Here is a 16317-nt window from a genome sequence, read left to right as displayed (position 1 = left end):
GATTATTTAGTTTTTGTTGTTTCGTTAAGTCTGACGCTAGAACCGGCATGATTAGAAGCTGGCGTGGAGAACAAGCCCGAGTACTCTAGGGTGTTGCCAGTCAAGTATTTTAGAAAACAGATGCCCCGTGTACTCCTGAGAGATGAAACTGCGGTGACTCGGGGCAATCCGAGCAGGTGGATCAAACTACCCCCTCCATGTTTGCGGTGGACTTTTGCTAGGCTATCTTAAACGGTGAAACCAGCCTTACTCTTGATAATACTTCCTAACTCTCCTACCCGGGGTATAAACTGGACTACTCTTTTATACAACAGGCTACGTGCAACGGGTGCTTAATTATGCTTAATTTCTCGACGCCGTACTTGAAAAACAGGACCTAACCTAACCTAACCTATCCGTTCTATAACTGCGCGCAGACTGCAAGGACTACTCGTGCCTAATATAATGGTAAGAGCAGATTCGCACCGCAGAGATCGTGATTATTGGCATGTATAATGCTCAGCACCCTGGCTGAGCTACTATCACATGTCTGTAGATTTCTACACCACTTTTCTTTAGTATATGGTCTGGTTACTGTTCCAACAACTACCAGATGTGGAACATCACACTTATTCACTGTTGGATATTCTGTTGATCTCAAATCTGGACAGCTTCTCAGGTATAATGAAGCCTGAAGCAATGTAGTGCTGTAACTAGTTTTTTTTTATGGAATAGGAGGACAAACAAGCGTACGGGTCTCCTGTTGTTAAGTGATCACCGTCGCCCACATTCTCTTGCAACACCAGAGGAAATCACAGGACGCGCTTTTTTTGAAGGTACCCATGTCGTATCGTCCCGGAAACACCGCACAAGGAAGCTCATTCCACAGCTTTGTAGTACGTGGAAGAAAGCTCCTTGAAAACCGCACTGTGGAGGACCGCCACACATCCAGATGGTGAGGATGATATGAATGGCCTTGATATTGTAAGTTAAGAAATTGGGATGAAATGTGGTCCTGTTTGCATTCTAACCGAGATTTCATTTTTGCTGGATGATCTAGAAGCCGATCTTTCGGTGATTTGAGAACTGCACATGGGTGTGGATCATTTTATTCCTTTTTCTTCGGTGCACGATGGCTAATACTAACCAAAACCTCTTGACGAAAATCAGGCATCTCCAAGAGGCCCTGCAGGGGTGGATCTATCTTCCCACTACTCGTGGGACTTATAATGGTTACAATTAAAATAATCCACAATATCCAATTACCATTGAGGATGAACTATTCTGTTCACCCTCAAAGAATAAATCTTGAGGGTACCACTGGATTCCCAGTTTTTCAATGAAGGAGGAAGGCTCAAAGCCAACCTGAACCTGTTGCTGACAGCTCAGGCCTACAGGTATTTAGGTAAATTCGATATTTTTCATTCATGTTAATCAACTATGATTATCTATGGTTTTATATGGTGGTTCACAAATACATCTCAACAAAGTCTTAGCTTTACAACTAGAATGCTATTTCTAAATGCAATCCCAATATGCATTTCAATTGGTGTAACAGAGAAAAATAACGCCTGATAAATTATTACAGCAAAGTTAATTGAAACAACTTTATCTATTGGACAGTATAAGGGGCTTACTTATACATATCGAGTAAAACAAAATATAATATGCTATTTTAAAATAATTCTCGAAATTTCTAAAAATACAGAAATTTCCGAAAGATAATAAAATGCAATCATAATTAATTTCACCGACTATTACTAACAAATTATATTTATTAATTATTAAATAAGTTTAATTGTTATAAGGTTTTTTTTATAAAAAAGTTTTTAATGAAGTGCTTATTGCCTAGTAGTTAGTGAACCTGCCTACTAAGCAGAGGTCCTGGGTTCGAACCCCGGTAGGTGCAAACATTTATATGATGTTTGTTTCGGAGTTATGGATGTTTATATGTAAATATATTGTATTAAATATATCGTTGTCTTGCGTCCATAGTAGTACAGGCTTTGCCTATTTTAGGGCGAGATAGTTTGTATTTAAAGTGTGCAATATTATGATTATTACACAAACTAAATTTGAAAAATAAAATTTATAAACGATGCGTGAGTCAAGCCCGCGACCTCTAGCGTTTCGTGCGAGCTCTCTTCCACTGAGCCAACTGTTCGAGTGACGCCACGTGCATATATCTTTATATGACTTGTTCAACTCTCAGGCAGTGGCTTCATCTTATTATTAATTTTAAGATCTTTAAGGTAAGTGATACGTCCTGCCCATTAAAATGCAGTGCCGCTAAGTATTCTTGAAAAACCCAAAAAATCTGAGCGGCTATACAATTGCGCTCGTCACCTTGAGACATAAGATGTTAAGTCTCATGTGCCCAGTGTGCATTGTAATAGGTAGGCCGTATCAATTGCCATCAGCTGAACGTCCTGTTCGTCTCGTCCCTTATTTTCATTTATAATAAAAGACAGCCCAATGCAAAAGTGCTTTTTGTCACACTTAGCTAAGTTTTACGTAAGTAAAGTCTGAGCAAAGTCTAAGTACGCTTTATAGATCTCAGCCTAAGTCCTTGAACAGAACTGCTTGGCGCCAGAAAAGGCGCCTCTGTGATGCCCATCTAGCTAGATTAATTGACATCACTGCCCTCTACCTCAACTATATACCACTGGACTGGCGGCTGTCAAAGTACTTTTGTGCCTGTTTGATATTTGCCATTTTGGCAACAGCGCCATGTAGCAAGAGTCTGCGGTACTAAAACTAGTGATGACAACCTCAGCAAACATCGATAGATGGTGGGAAACTATTTACAAAAAAAAATGTTTACTTTATTACGTTGATTCTTGAAGTATAAATAGCACAGAAAACGAACGAAAGTAATTCAAAATGCAAAAATACTTCATATTATTGTACGTTCCTTCGCAGTCATTTGTGTGATACGTCAAAACTAGTTCTCTGGACGCTCGCGAGTGGCGCTTCAAATAGGCACAATAAATTTGCTGTCAAACAATATGGACCAGCCTGTCCAGTGGTATTTATATAGATCAGTGGTTGACATTCTGTGATGGAATGACTCCCCTGGTAATTTATTTGTTTTAATTTATTTATTTAGAGTCCAAATCCGTGAACCGTATTTCCACAGTATTATAATTTGGTAACAAGTGAAACAGACAGACAGAAAGAAGTACGGTCAAAACTATAACGCAACTACTGAAGGAACACGTTCTAAATATAAAAAAACAAGATAATGTTTTCATCTGAAATTGTAATGCATATTCTATTAATATTTATCATCTACCAGCCGACGATCTAGAAACTTCCAAGAATAACTCATTTGACAAATAATGTGTTTTTAACAGAGGACAAACCAACATACATAATGTAAGACCAGAAGAATTACAATAGCGTTGCCGACCTAATAAAGTCATACATAAACGTATATATGAATTCTAAAACCGAATACACATTGGCACGTGGCGGGCGAGTATCGAACAAGTGCACCGTGGTGTGGAGCAACGGTTCTAACTATTGCGCCACCCACCCATTTATGACAGAAGATTCGGGACAAAATCATAACTTGACTAACAGAAGCTGGGCGTCATTAATAGAGCACGGCAATAATTCAAGCCGGCCCACATTCTAGTACACATGGAGTAGTCATAGTCATTTCTGGTCTGGCGCACCCCAGTATCAGCTCGATCCATTTGACCGCGTGCAACGCAGAGCAGCTCGAATTGTCGAGGACCCAGTGCTCTGTGAACGGCTGGATCACTTGGCATTGCGTTAAGACGTCGCTTCATTGTGTGTCTTCTACCGCATTTATCACGGGGAGTGCTCCGAAGAGCAACTTCGCACGACACGCCATAAGTTAGGATATCATCATCATCTGGATGTGTGGCGGTCCTCCACAGTGCGGTTTTCAAGGAGCTTTCTTCCTTGTACTACAAAGCTGTGGAATGAGCGGAATTGTGCGGTGTTTCCGGGACGATACGACATGGGTACCTTCAAAAAAAGCGCATACAACTTCCTTAATGGTGGGCAACGCTTTTTTGATTCTTCTGGTGTTGAAAGAGAATATGGGCGGCAGTGATCACTTAACACGAGGTGGCCCGTACGCTCGTTTGTCCTCCTATTAAATAAAAAAAACTGTCCGTTTTGCTTCGCCGTACTGGCTAAAATATAAAATTTTTCACTCTTAGGCATGATCCACTACATAGTGATAAATACGATGATTAATATCAAGGTTCTATTAATTTGAAAATTTGGTAATTATATCTTTGTGAGTTCGTGCAAGAAATAAATAATTGTTGAGAATGGTATGCTAAGTAGGGAATACTGTGAGGTCAGTAACTTTTGTTACGTTTTCGTGGGCCTAACATGGCGGCAGATGGCGGTGCCGGAAAATTAAAATATGTTTAAGTAAAACATAGGCTATACAAGTAGAAAGGGACGGTGCGGTGGCGGCAGAAGACGCTTGCCGGGGATCACTTAGTAAATTATTATAATAAAATAATTTTGTTTTTTACTGTCCTATTGAATTGTTACTGATTAATTATAAATTATTTTCAAATAGGTACATTAAAGTCAAATTTATTTTGAAATAATCATTATATATATCATTGACGATATAGCCGAACGGTTGGTTAGTGACCCTGACTGCTAAAGCTAGAGGTCCCGCATTCGAATCCCGGTAGGTGCAATCATTTATATGATGAATTTGGATGTTTGTTTCCGAGTCATGGATGTTTATATGTATTTATGTACGTTTAACTAAGTACATTGTATTAAATATATCGTTATCTTGTATCCATAGTACAGGCTAAGCCTAGATTGGGGCAAGATAATTTGTGTGTGTCAATATTATTATTATTATTGTTTCCTGTTATGTATGTTTGTAGGTGTTAATGTAAATTGTAAAACGTTAGTGCCTTTTTATTTTAAAGGTATTAAAAAGTCATAGAACTTTACTTGTGTCTTATATATCTGATGTGAGCGAAGCTGCCAACAGGAAACACCGATCGACACACGCCTCTCTAGCCATTCTGTTTCGGGAAACTCTGATAGCGCGATATGCCTCATTTTCGTGCATTCATTTTGCCGCTCGCGCAGCGTTCTGTCAATGTGTATTATTTTACGTGTAGCAATAGATTAGAATATATCAGAGAGCTATTGAAACAAGCTATAAGACCATGCAAAATAAACCATCTTATAAACAAAATAAGCGTCAGAACTTGGTGAGGGAGTACGGTGCCGTACGGCACTTTCGGTTTCGGTGCACCCGAAAAATCTAGTGCCCTGGGGAACTGCGGATTTGGAAAGGCTTATAGGAAATATTATGTTTTGCATATTCGTTGCACACTATTTTATACACACATATCATTTATATGTATTTGTATGAACATATCAAAAGTTATTTATTGATGTAGATCAAAAAAACTACACTTATGAATTTCAAAGTTATACATTTTACCATTTAACGCCACTACGCAAAAGTTCACCTTTAATGAGAAGAAGTGGCAAGAAAGTCAGTGCTACTCTTTTATCATAGGTCTACGACAATAATAATTATTTTTAATGCTTTGTACTGACACGTACAAAGCATCGAAAACGCAATGGCGTTAGTCACAGGTGGAACAATCTAATCAAATCACATTTTTTCAATAAGGTCAAAATTACACTTTTTAAATGTCCAAAACTTTAGAAAAGGTTTTTATTTTTTTATGCCAATACGGGCCGAGACGAGCAGGACGTTCAACTGATGGTAATTGATACGCCCTGCCCATTACAATGCAGTGGCTTTCAGGATTCTTGATAAACCCAAAATCTGAGCGGCACTACAATTGCGCTTGTCACCTTGAGACATAAGATGTTAAGTCTCATTTGCCCAGTAATTACACTAGATACGGCACCCTTCAGACCGAAACACAGTAATGCTTACACATTACTGCTTCACGGCAGGAATAGGCGCCATTATGGTACCCATAATCTAGCCGGCATCCTGTGCAAAGGAGCCTTCCAGTGGTAAAGCTTAAAGGTTGAGCGTTTATGAAAATAAGTGGCAAGAAACTCATTGCCACTCTTTTCAATCATCAAATTATCGTAATTACAATCTATGTGACGCGATGTAACAAAAATAATGAAACGTCACAAATTACACGTAAATTAATTAAAAAACCACGAGTTATTAATGACAGTAGATTCATCAATCCACACACATTCCATTAAAGTAATGGTACCTTTTATGGGAGCTTTTTTTTTATGGAATAGGAGGACAAAAATCTATAAAAAGTTAAGCGGATTAAGTATTTACAACATACAATATTCGAATTTATATTTTTATTATCATCAAATATCCAGTGGAATCACAGAATCGTTGCCAGCCTTTAAGGATGGTGTACGCGCTTTTTTTGAAGGTATACATGTCGTATCGTCCCGGAAACACCGCACAAGGAAGCTCATTCCACAGCTTTGTAGTACGAGGGAGAAAGCTTCTTGAAAATCGCACTGTGGAGGACCGCCACACATCCAGATGGTGGGGATGATATCCTAACTTGTGGCGTGTCGTGCAAAGGTGAAATTCGGCGGCAGGAATCAGGTTAAACAGCTCTTCGGAACACTCCCCGTGATAAATGCGGTAGAAGACACACAATGAAGCGACGTCTCTACGCAACGCCAAGTGATCCAGCCGTTATCCAGCTTTTTCTTAATTTAGTTACACAATATTGAGTACTACAATTATTTTAAATAGCCTGACGGCGTTTGCTCCATTCCCACTCTGTGGTATCATTTATGTTATAGTAATCTTTACCACACAAACTTTAAAAGGAACATTATCAGGAATATATTGTGATGCTAAAGTTGAAGTGTATAATTATTCTCGTAATGATTCTTTAGGACCAACTTTATATTGAAATTCAAATTCAAATATTTTTATTCAAAATAGGATGTCACTTATTGAAAGTCAAAAAACTACCACCCATTCCAAAATGAATGCCTCAGACCTGAGAAGAATGGGCGGAACAAACTCAGCGGGCTTTTTTTTTTCATCGAATAAATATGTTTACAAAGTAATATTGTACAATCAAACTTATTATTTAATAGCCTGAGGGCGGTCACTCCATTCCCAATCGGTGGTATCATTAAGAAAGTCATTTATGTTATAGTATCCTTTACCACACAAACGTTCGTTAACAATTGTTTTGAACAATGCAATTCTTTTGTTTTGAACATTTTCTGGGATCTTGTTGTAAAAGCATATACATCCCCCACAAAAGACTTACTAACTCGACTTAGCCGAGTAGTAGGCATCATAAGTTTATGTCTGTTCCTGGTGTTAACATTATGGTTATGACTACTAGGTTATAAATAGCGCGAATAGCCCTCTCCTGCAGCACAAATATTGTATTAATATAAATATTGTATTAATATATATATATATATATATATATATATATATATAAATAGCGCAAATAACTCTCTTGAGTTTATTTATTACGTTGAAAGAAAACTGCTGATTATTATAGCTGGTGGAAGGGGAATATCAGCATCACACGGAGTTTGGCAAGAATATATTTTGACTTGGAAACTTACGATGCTTTTTTATATTTCAATCGTCACCTCTCCTTGTGCATAGAATCAAATTCCAATTAAAAAAATCTTTACTCACTGTAAAACTTTATAAGTTATTTAGTGTATGTCATTATGAAGTACAAATGTTATAATAGAATTCAAATAAGTAGGGTGGGGCTAGTTGAGCAATTTTTCACTTGATCGGATATAGCTGCTCAATGATAAGTCTCCATGAGTTGTTATGCTGCTTGGTGGATAAGTAATTTATCCCTTAGCAAAAGTGTACACATCCATTATTAGTAATAAGACGAATTTAAGAGCTACAGCTGTTTAAATGCAGAAAGTTGAGCATGGGTATGGGGCAAGTTGAGCACTAAAAATGTCTAACCAAACTATATATCTAAACAATAAATTAAGAAAAATTAATTCCAACTATCTTTAACATTCACATAACCTATCAGATTATAATAAGCATTAGATGTTAATTTATTTTTTACGATATATTAAAAAAAAAATAGGAATATTTTAATATAATTTGGGAGTTTATTATAAAATATAACACTATTCGGAATTGCGAGTTTATGTTTGTTTCAAGTATTGACATTATGTACATCACTAGTCTTTTTAAATTTGCTAATATTATGTTTATGAGCGTACAGGAGGTTCTCGTATAGGTACTGGCAGTTTACTGTCATAATATTAATTTCACTAAACTTTTCTCTAAATGAATCCCTTGAACGCATTTTATAGACTGCTCGAATTGCCCTTTTCTGCAGCACAAATATGTCGTCAATATCTGCGGCCCTACGCCACAATATAATTCCGTAGGACATGACACTATGAAAGTAGCTGAAATATACAAGTCTAGCCGTTTCAACATCTGTCAGCTGCCTAATTTTTATTTATCGCAAATACTGCAGAGCTAAGTCGATTACATAAGTTTTTTATGTGAGCGCTCCATTGTGGCTTAAAGTCTAATTTAATGCCTAGGAATGTTGTCGTTTCTACTACATCAAGTTTGTCATTATTAATTTTTATAGGTGTTGGTTGGTGCTTTTTATTTGTAGTGTTAACCCTAATACATTTTGTTTTCCTTTCATTTAAAAGTAAGTTATCAACATAAAACCAATTTACTACTTCAGCAATGTCGTCGTCAACCTGACAGATTCTATTTTGCCGGCGTTTTATTTTTAATAACAAAGATGTAGGTATAGTCAGCAAACAGTATAAGATAATGTTTATTTTATATAAGATAGTATAAGATATGGTAAGTCATTGACGTAAACCAGGAACAAAAAAGGACCCAAGATTGAGCCCTGTGGTACACCTATTGACTGCTTGAATCCTACTACACAATTACGATTTTATTAAATCTAGAGAAACATCTCTAACCCCATTATGGTAAACATTTTTAAGTGAGTTTCATGATGGACGATGAATGGATAAAAATAATTGTATGGAGGTAATATAGGGTATTACAGAAAAAAAAATTATTTTTGGCAGTATATACTTGAAAAACGGCTAAATCTAATTATATAGATCACATATACTGTATTTGTTATAGGCGCCTCAAAAGCTATCTAATCAATAGTCATAAAACAACACTTAAATTTCCAGCAAGAAATATAGATATAGTATGGTTACAACTCGCCCAGTTGCATTAAATTACTCGCATAAATAGTTTGATCTATAAGACGCCAGCCATTCTGAAAATTCAGCATTAGGCGTACAGTCTATAGAGCGTACTTTTATCGTATCGTATCTTTGATTTCATTTTAATGGTAATTTTGCTGAAATTATACTGCGCTAAGACAAGCCCAATGTAATAGTCAAGTTCGCGTTTTATCATACTTAGTAAGTTAAGGCATAAAAGGCATTTATTTTCTCAAAATTGATTCATTTCGAATTCTTTGTGGTGTCATTTCTAATATACTAGATACTACTACCGCTTCGGAAACAAATGGCACTCTGAAACACTCTGCACAGAAGAAAAAGAAACAAGTTAAAAGTCAAGGTACGCTTTAAAGATCTCAACATTATTGAAACACGAATAATCATAATAATATAATAAACTAATAACTCGTAATTTACAAATAGATTCGTTAGCCATTTGAGCAAAATTTTGATAAAAGATGAGAACTCCACTAAATATATTTGACATTAATTTATACGATCAATCACTATCTTATAGGTTCTTCAATGACAATTATTTTTCATTAATACGTTAATATTTACTAGTACATACATAAAGCGTAATACTGAGTGATAATGTTCGTTGTTTTGTTGTAGAAGTCCCTGCAGGGCTGCTACAGTTATGAAATTTATTTATTTTTAATTTAACATATGAGTTACTAGTCTGGTCATATATATATAAAAAACTCAAAATTTTTATTTTTTTGAATTCTATCTAATTCTTTTTCGCCAGTGGGAGGCCCCTTTCCACAGGATACCGGCTAGATTATGGGTACAACAACGGTGCCTATTTCTGCCATGAAGCAGTTATGTGTAAGCATTATTGTGTTTCGGTATGAAGGGCGCCGTAGCTAGTGAAATTACTGGGCAAAAGAGACTTTATGTCTCAAGGTGAAGAGCGCAATTGTATTGCCGCTCAAAATTTTTATGTTTTTCAAGAGCAATCCTGAGCGGCACTGCATTGTTAAGGGCAGGGCGTATCAATTTTCATCAACTGAACCTGCTGCTCGTCTCGTGTCTTATTTTCATAAAAAAATTGATTTTTTTTTAAGCAAATCGATGTCTACTGTGAGCATATTTTTCGAGAAGACTGCTTAACTCATGATACCAACTCATCAAGGTCAATTCAAACATCTAATATCACCAATGACGTTAGCTTGAGTCTTCAGTGATACTACGTTTGTGCCCCCGTATGTTGCGATGACAACCCTGCATTGAAGACTAATGTAAATAGCCATCTATTCTGCCTCTAGCTCTGCACTGTGGACTGTCAGTGATATATATAGTGAACAGACATTTATCGACTCGCTATCAAGTGATATATTTAATCTACCCTTGGGACCTTGTTACTGTTTAACTGATGCAGGCCCTCCACAGAAAATTGACAATTTCAGGTTCATTTGCTACCATATCCAAGCTTGTCCTATCTAGATCGTCAGCGTCATTGTTATCTGTCAGCTACATACAGTAAAATTATCACGTAGACGTTTTATCCGAAGCAGTATTACTTGGTTGCTATTTCTGGAAGATAATATTCCTTTCCAAAGTTTGAAATACTAATGAATAGTATAGTTTAAAGTACAATTTTTGGCTGCTGTGATTATGCCCATGTATTCTAATTGGGATATTATTAACTCCTAATTCTAAGGCTCTTTTTATGTTGAAATCCTCCGACGGAACATCATATCCTCTGCCAACCTTTATTACAAGCCGTCAGTGAAAATCCTAAGGTGTTTTTGACCCTCGATACATTCTTTATGCTGCTATATTTTTAACTTTTGTCAAACATATATTGCTTTGAAATCCTTTCACAAATTACTACCAGCAGTAGGAGTACTCCACACGTGGAGTTAGTGGTTCAATAAAGATTTCTTGTCTTCAACTTTTCTGCAGTGGAGGCTGCCTTCGTTTTGTAAAGGGTTGTATAATCTGAAGATTCAGCGTGCCTTGTAAAGCTGCACGAAGGTATAGTTTTAGTTTGTTACCTACCTACTGTTATATATGTTATATTATCACCGGTGCGTGGAGACCAGACTTTTGCGCTCTAACATAACATATGGCATGTCATTACTAAATAGCAGTGAAGCTATAGAACGACATTCGGGACAAGATCTCATCGCCTTACCTATCATTTCACTGCATTACTCTTGTATTTATTTTAATCTCTATATAGGCGCACAAATTAAGGCTGCACGCAACCATTATTATAAATTACTGAAACATGCTAAAAAATCGGAGAATTTAACAGTTTTGGCATTTAATAGTATCCCATCTCTCTTCTGTTTGTCGATTGATAATCAATTGCGACATTTTTTTTTTTGGATTTACTTTTAGATTGTTGTGGCTACACTAATTGTGCGCGATTTTAAATATTTTTTAAATTCACAATGTATGTCTATCTATATTTGATTTAATTTCATTGTAATTCCTGTAAAATATTTTCTTTATAATATATTCATCAGTAATGGCAACCCTACATGGTATGGCGTGGGTTGTCGCCGCGCCCCATTGCCGCCGTAGCGTCGCGATGACGCATTGGTAAACTAAAACGCTCAAACTTTTCCCAGATTAGTCTGGAGACATGAAGCAATTTATTGTATTAAAAATGTTAATCTACAAATTGCTCTATTTTAATGCCGTTTAATGGACGACGATATACATTTGTATCTACGGGTTAAATTATAATAGACTGTATTATTTGCACTTGTAAATTGAGATATAATATGTTAAAAAGGCACAAATAAAAGGCATTTATTTTCTCATAATTGATTCCTTTAGAATTCTTTTTGATATCATTTCTAATATACTAGATACTACTACAGCATTCTTTTTTTGCGCTCATAAAAATATCATCTATTAAATATATGATCAAATCTAAGTCGCAGTAGCCCAGGAATTTTAATAACTACGATGACTAGTTTCAAAACTGAAATAAAAATAGTGCTTGCACACTAGTAGTTTATGCTTATTGAAAATTAATTTCTAGTATTTGCTTTGGTTTTCTATAATAAGCGTGTTTTTTTACTATTGTTAACTAATATTTATTTTTGCTTTTTTAGTTTTAACGAATAATAAATTAATTTAGCACATGCAGCATAGTCTTTGGCTCGCTTATTCTGAAGATCCTCGTAAGAAGTATAGGATAGACTATATTAAGTATATAAATAACTAGCTTTCCCAGCAAACGTTGTATTGCAATATAAAGAAATTAAAAAAAAAAACAACAATTATAATTTTTGGGTATAAAAACAGATGCAACCGATTCTCAGACCTACCAAATATATCGTACTACAATTTTATTGTATTCGATTGCCATCTTGCAACCCTATAGCGGAATTGTGGTGGAAAAATAATTGTACATCGTAGAAGGGCGGTAATTTGAAGTTGTTTGTATTTTTAATGCTGAATCATAATAAAATAAAAATCAAAAAAATTGTCAATAAATAAAAATCCTTCTCCTCCGTCCCTTGTCATTTAGGGTATGAAAAATAGATGTCGGCTGTTTCTCAGACCTACCTGATATGCACAGAAAATTTCATACAAATCGTATCAGGAGGAGGTAACAAACGTTTGGTAACGATTGGAACACGAAACTTTTGTATATTAGATTAGATTAATTGAGTCCAAGTTTCAAATTAATCCTAATGAATGAAGAGTTCGAAAATCACGTTCAAAGATATACATACCAAACTAATTGAAGTGGGATATTGTATTCCATTGGTCGTTAATAAGTGAGCAAAGTTTCAATTCAATCCGACATTTAAAATAGATGAAAATGGTTATGCATCTAGCCGGATCTCCATGCCGTTAGTTAGCCTGTAAGTGAAGTATACAATATCATTCATATATATTTAAAAGTGCGCATTAGAATAAATATTGTATAAAGTAATAATATTGTATATAACGTTGGCTTCTTATTTAACTAATAAAGAAAAGATTATCATAAAACCAAATTGCACTGCCCGACACCAATGATTCGAGTGCTTTAATTACATTGGCACATTCCTCAAACCGAAACAAAACAGTTTTTACCAATAACGTTTTAGTAAATGACCCGAACATTTGAATTTATGTAGATCAAATATTTGCAAGCGTTAGGTTGACATAAGTTTTCTATCACAACTCAATAGTTTGGCATGTATAAACATTCGTATTTTTTTTATTAAATGCGCCATGACAGAAGTTTTTGAGACAACGTACTCGCGATATATTCTTCAACATATTGAATTATATAAAAAACATTTTTATCCAGTAACCGCTTCGCTTCCTTCTCAGATCTTAGACTATCTATTTTACAGTATAATTTACCAGTGGGAAGCTCCTTTGCACAGGATGCCAGCTAGATTATAGGTAGCACAACGGCGCCTATTTCTACCGTGAAGAAGTAATGTGTAAGCATTATCGTGTTTCGGTGTTAAGGGCGCCGTAGCTAGTGAAATTACTGGGCAAATGAGACTTATCATCTGTCTCAAGGTGACGGGAGCAATTGTAGTGCCTCTCATAATTTTTGGGTTTTTCAATAATCCTGAGCGGCACTGCATTGTAATGGTCAGGGCGTATCAATTACCATCAGCTGAACGTCCAGCTCGTCTTGTCCCTTATTTTCATAAAAAAATAATATCCGATCCCAGATAATAAGAAATTATCAAGACGTAAAATTTACAACAAAATAATCTTCGGATTTATCTTCAGACCGGTTCGATCACATCTAATGCAATCATGTTATTTTCTTTTAATAGGTATTGGGTATTATGTAGTTCTATTCACCTCGACCCCGCGTCCCTTCAGTTGGGCAGCGAGCGAGTGACGGTCGACGGAGGACAGTGAGGAAATATTATGTCTTACCAACACAGGCTTTACTCCATGAACTGAGACAAACCTGCAGCAGTTTAACATCGCTTGTCGCGCGCGCTGACGTTACCACTGGCGCACGAAATATTTTCCAAACTATTGTATTACAGAAACTTTCCGTGAATTTAAAAGATTATCCATAAACACTCATATATCATACAATTAATCTTGTGGTGTTTCGCAGGTTTTTGAATGATTTTTCATTCAACTTTATGCAATAATTAATTTGTTTGTAAGCCATTTAGGGAATTTATTATTCATAAATATTTTTTAAATGTTTGAACTCGATCTTCAATATTGTTTAACCTTACTGGTTGATATTTACAATGATACTTAGGAGTTTTAGTAATAACACAGAGTAGCTTTATTTTAAATTACGAAAATGCAGAAGTTCAATCTAATATATAAATTACGTGACACGTTGTTTGTCCGCGATGGACTCCTAAACTAATGAACGGATTTTAATGCGGATTATTTCATGGAGTGCAATTTAGTCTAACTTGAGAGATAGGATAGTTTTTATTTCGATTTGAAACCCATAAATATTTTATTTTCAATATTTGTTTTGAATGGACTTATCGTCTTTGGGAGAATTTATTGACTCAAGGCTTGACAGTTCTGCTGTGAAACAATTTCAATAAAACAACAGGGAGCATTTTTTACGAAATAATTCTTAATGTTATGAAATATTATTCACAAATTAGAATAATATATATTTTATTTATTATATCCAGAACACAATATGTCGGGTCTGCTGGTTATATATTATATTACTAGCTGAACCGACACACGTTGTTCTGTTCATATTAAAAAAAACTTTTGCGGGTGGAATTTCGTAGAATCTTATCTGACCTCTACTCGGTGAAAAGAATATTCCAACGAAATTTCAAGTCTTTAGCTCTAATGGTTCCAGAGATATCGTGATGAGTGACTATATACGTGGAAATCTCATTTATACATATAGATATCTTATATAAATACGAAAATAATTTAGTATTCATATTAAATACCATTTAATGCTATATTGTTTTAAATAGTAAATACCTTTCAAATAAATGAAGTTTAATCGACTGTAATAATAGAGGAATTTAATAAGGACGTATTTCAGCAAATATCTCAAACCTTGAACGAATATGACACAAACATAATATGAATGAGCGTAAAACAATGATATCATAGTTGGTATACCGAGAATTATTATAGCAAAACACACCTTCCGAGATGGTGATAAAACTTAAAATTCAGCAGTTTTAATTAATAAGACGTCGATGTATTTACAATTTGATACGTAGTTTCTATGTTATGCTGATGCATACAGGAGATAAGAAGTAAGTCGTAATGCAATTCTGTAATAGTTTCAGTGACATTAATAATGTCATGAGCTTTCCCCTTTATACATTTTAGCATCACTTTCTTGTTTAATCAAAAACGTTAGCCGTTTAACCTATAAGATGAGATATCTCGAACAATGTGATGATAAAAGAGCTGAAATTGTCCTATATATTGCTGACAACTTAGATTAAGGATTGGTCTCCACTGCGCTTCAACCAGATACCGCAGGCGTAGTCGCGAAGTGCGGTAACTAATACTACGCCCACGAGTCTAAATGAAACTAAAATGCGTCGTAAAACTTTGAACTTAAAAATAATACTACAAGAAATAAGATAGACACCGGATCACATATTATCATCAGTAAATATTTTGTAATTTTAATGTAAAAAAACACGAAGCGTATGTTACGAAATTTTAAAGATGCCATTGAGTGTCAAGATGCCACGCACACAAGCATCTCATAATTGCCGTATTATAAAAGCTGTGTGTGTGGTATCTAGTTGGAGCGCAGCGGAGACCAATCCTTAATCTAAGGCTGGCAATTATAAAATTTAAATATACAAATCAGAGCTTTTTTCCAAACGTAGGTATGATATAAATGTTTACCTGACACTAATAGCAAAAAACTAGTTAGTAAAATATTTTTCAATTCCGACTATTCTCCGAAACAGTTGGATATAAGAAAAAGATATCACTTTATAAAGCTTCTATTTTATGAAACATATTACAATTTTACTTTGTACATAATTTCATTACATTTAGATTACCATGTAGGTACCTCAGTTCAAATTCAAATTCAAATATTTATATTCAAATTAGGATGTGAAATCACTTATTGAACGTCAAAAAACTACCACCCAATCCAAAATGAATGCCTCAGTAGTCAGGCCTGAGAAG

General features: G+C 35.3%; 1 protein-coding gene across 2 annotated transcripts in view; it reads left to right on the top strand.

Moving 5' to 3' along the window:
* Positions 1-14142: 14142 nt before the first annotated feature.
* Positions 14143-16317, top strand: part of LOC126971636 (acyl-CoA Delta-9 desaturase-like) — a 56919-nt gene continuing 54744 nt past the window's right edge. Inside the window, exon 1 of one of the 2 annotated variants that reach the window (XM_050818000.1) lies at positions 14143-14272. The gene's annotated coding sequence lies outside the window, so the exon portion shown is untranslated. The remainder of the gene's footprint in view (positions 14273-16317) is intronic. The other variant, XM_050817999.1, reaches the window with a different exon arrangement.

Source organism: Leptidea sinapis, chromosome 24, assembly GCF_905404315.1.
Source record: "Leptidea sinapis chromosome 24, ilLepSina1.1, whole genome shotgun sequence".
Taxonomy (NCBI): domain Eukaryota; kingdom Metazoa; phylum Arthropoda; class Insecta; order Lepidoptera; family Pieridae; genus Leptidea; species Leptidea sinapis.
This window is presented reverse-complemented; position numbering and strand designations above follow the sequence as displayed.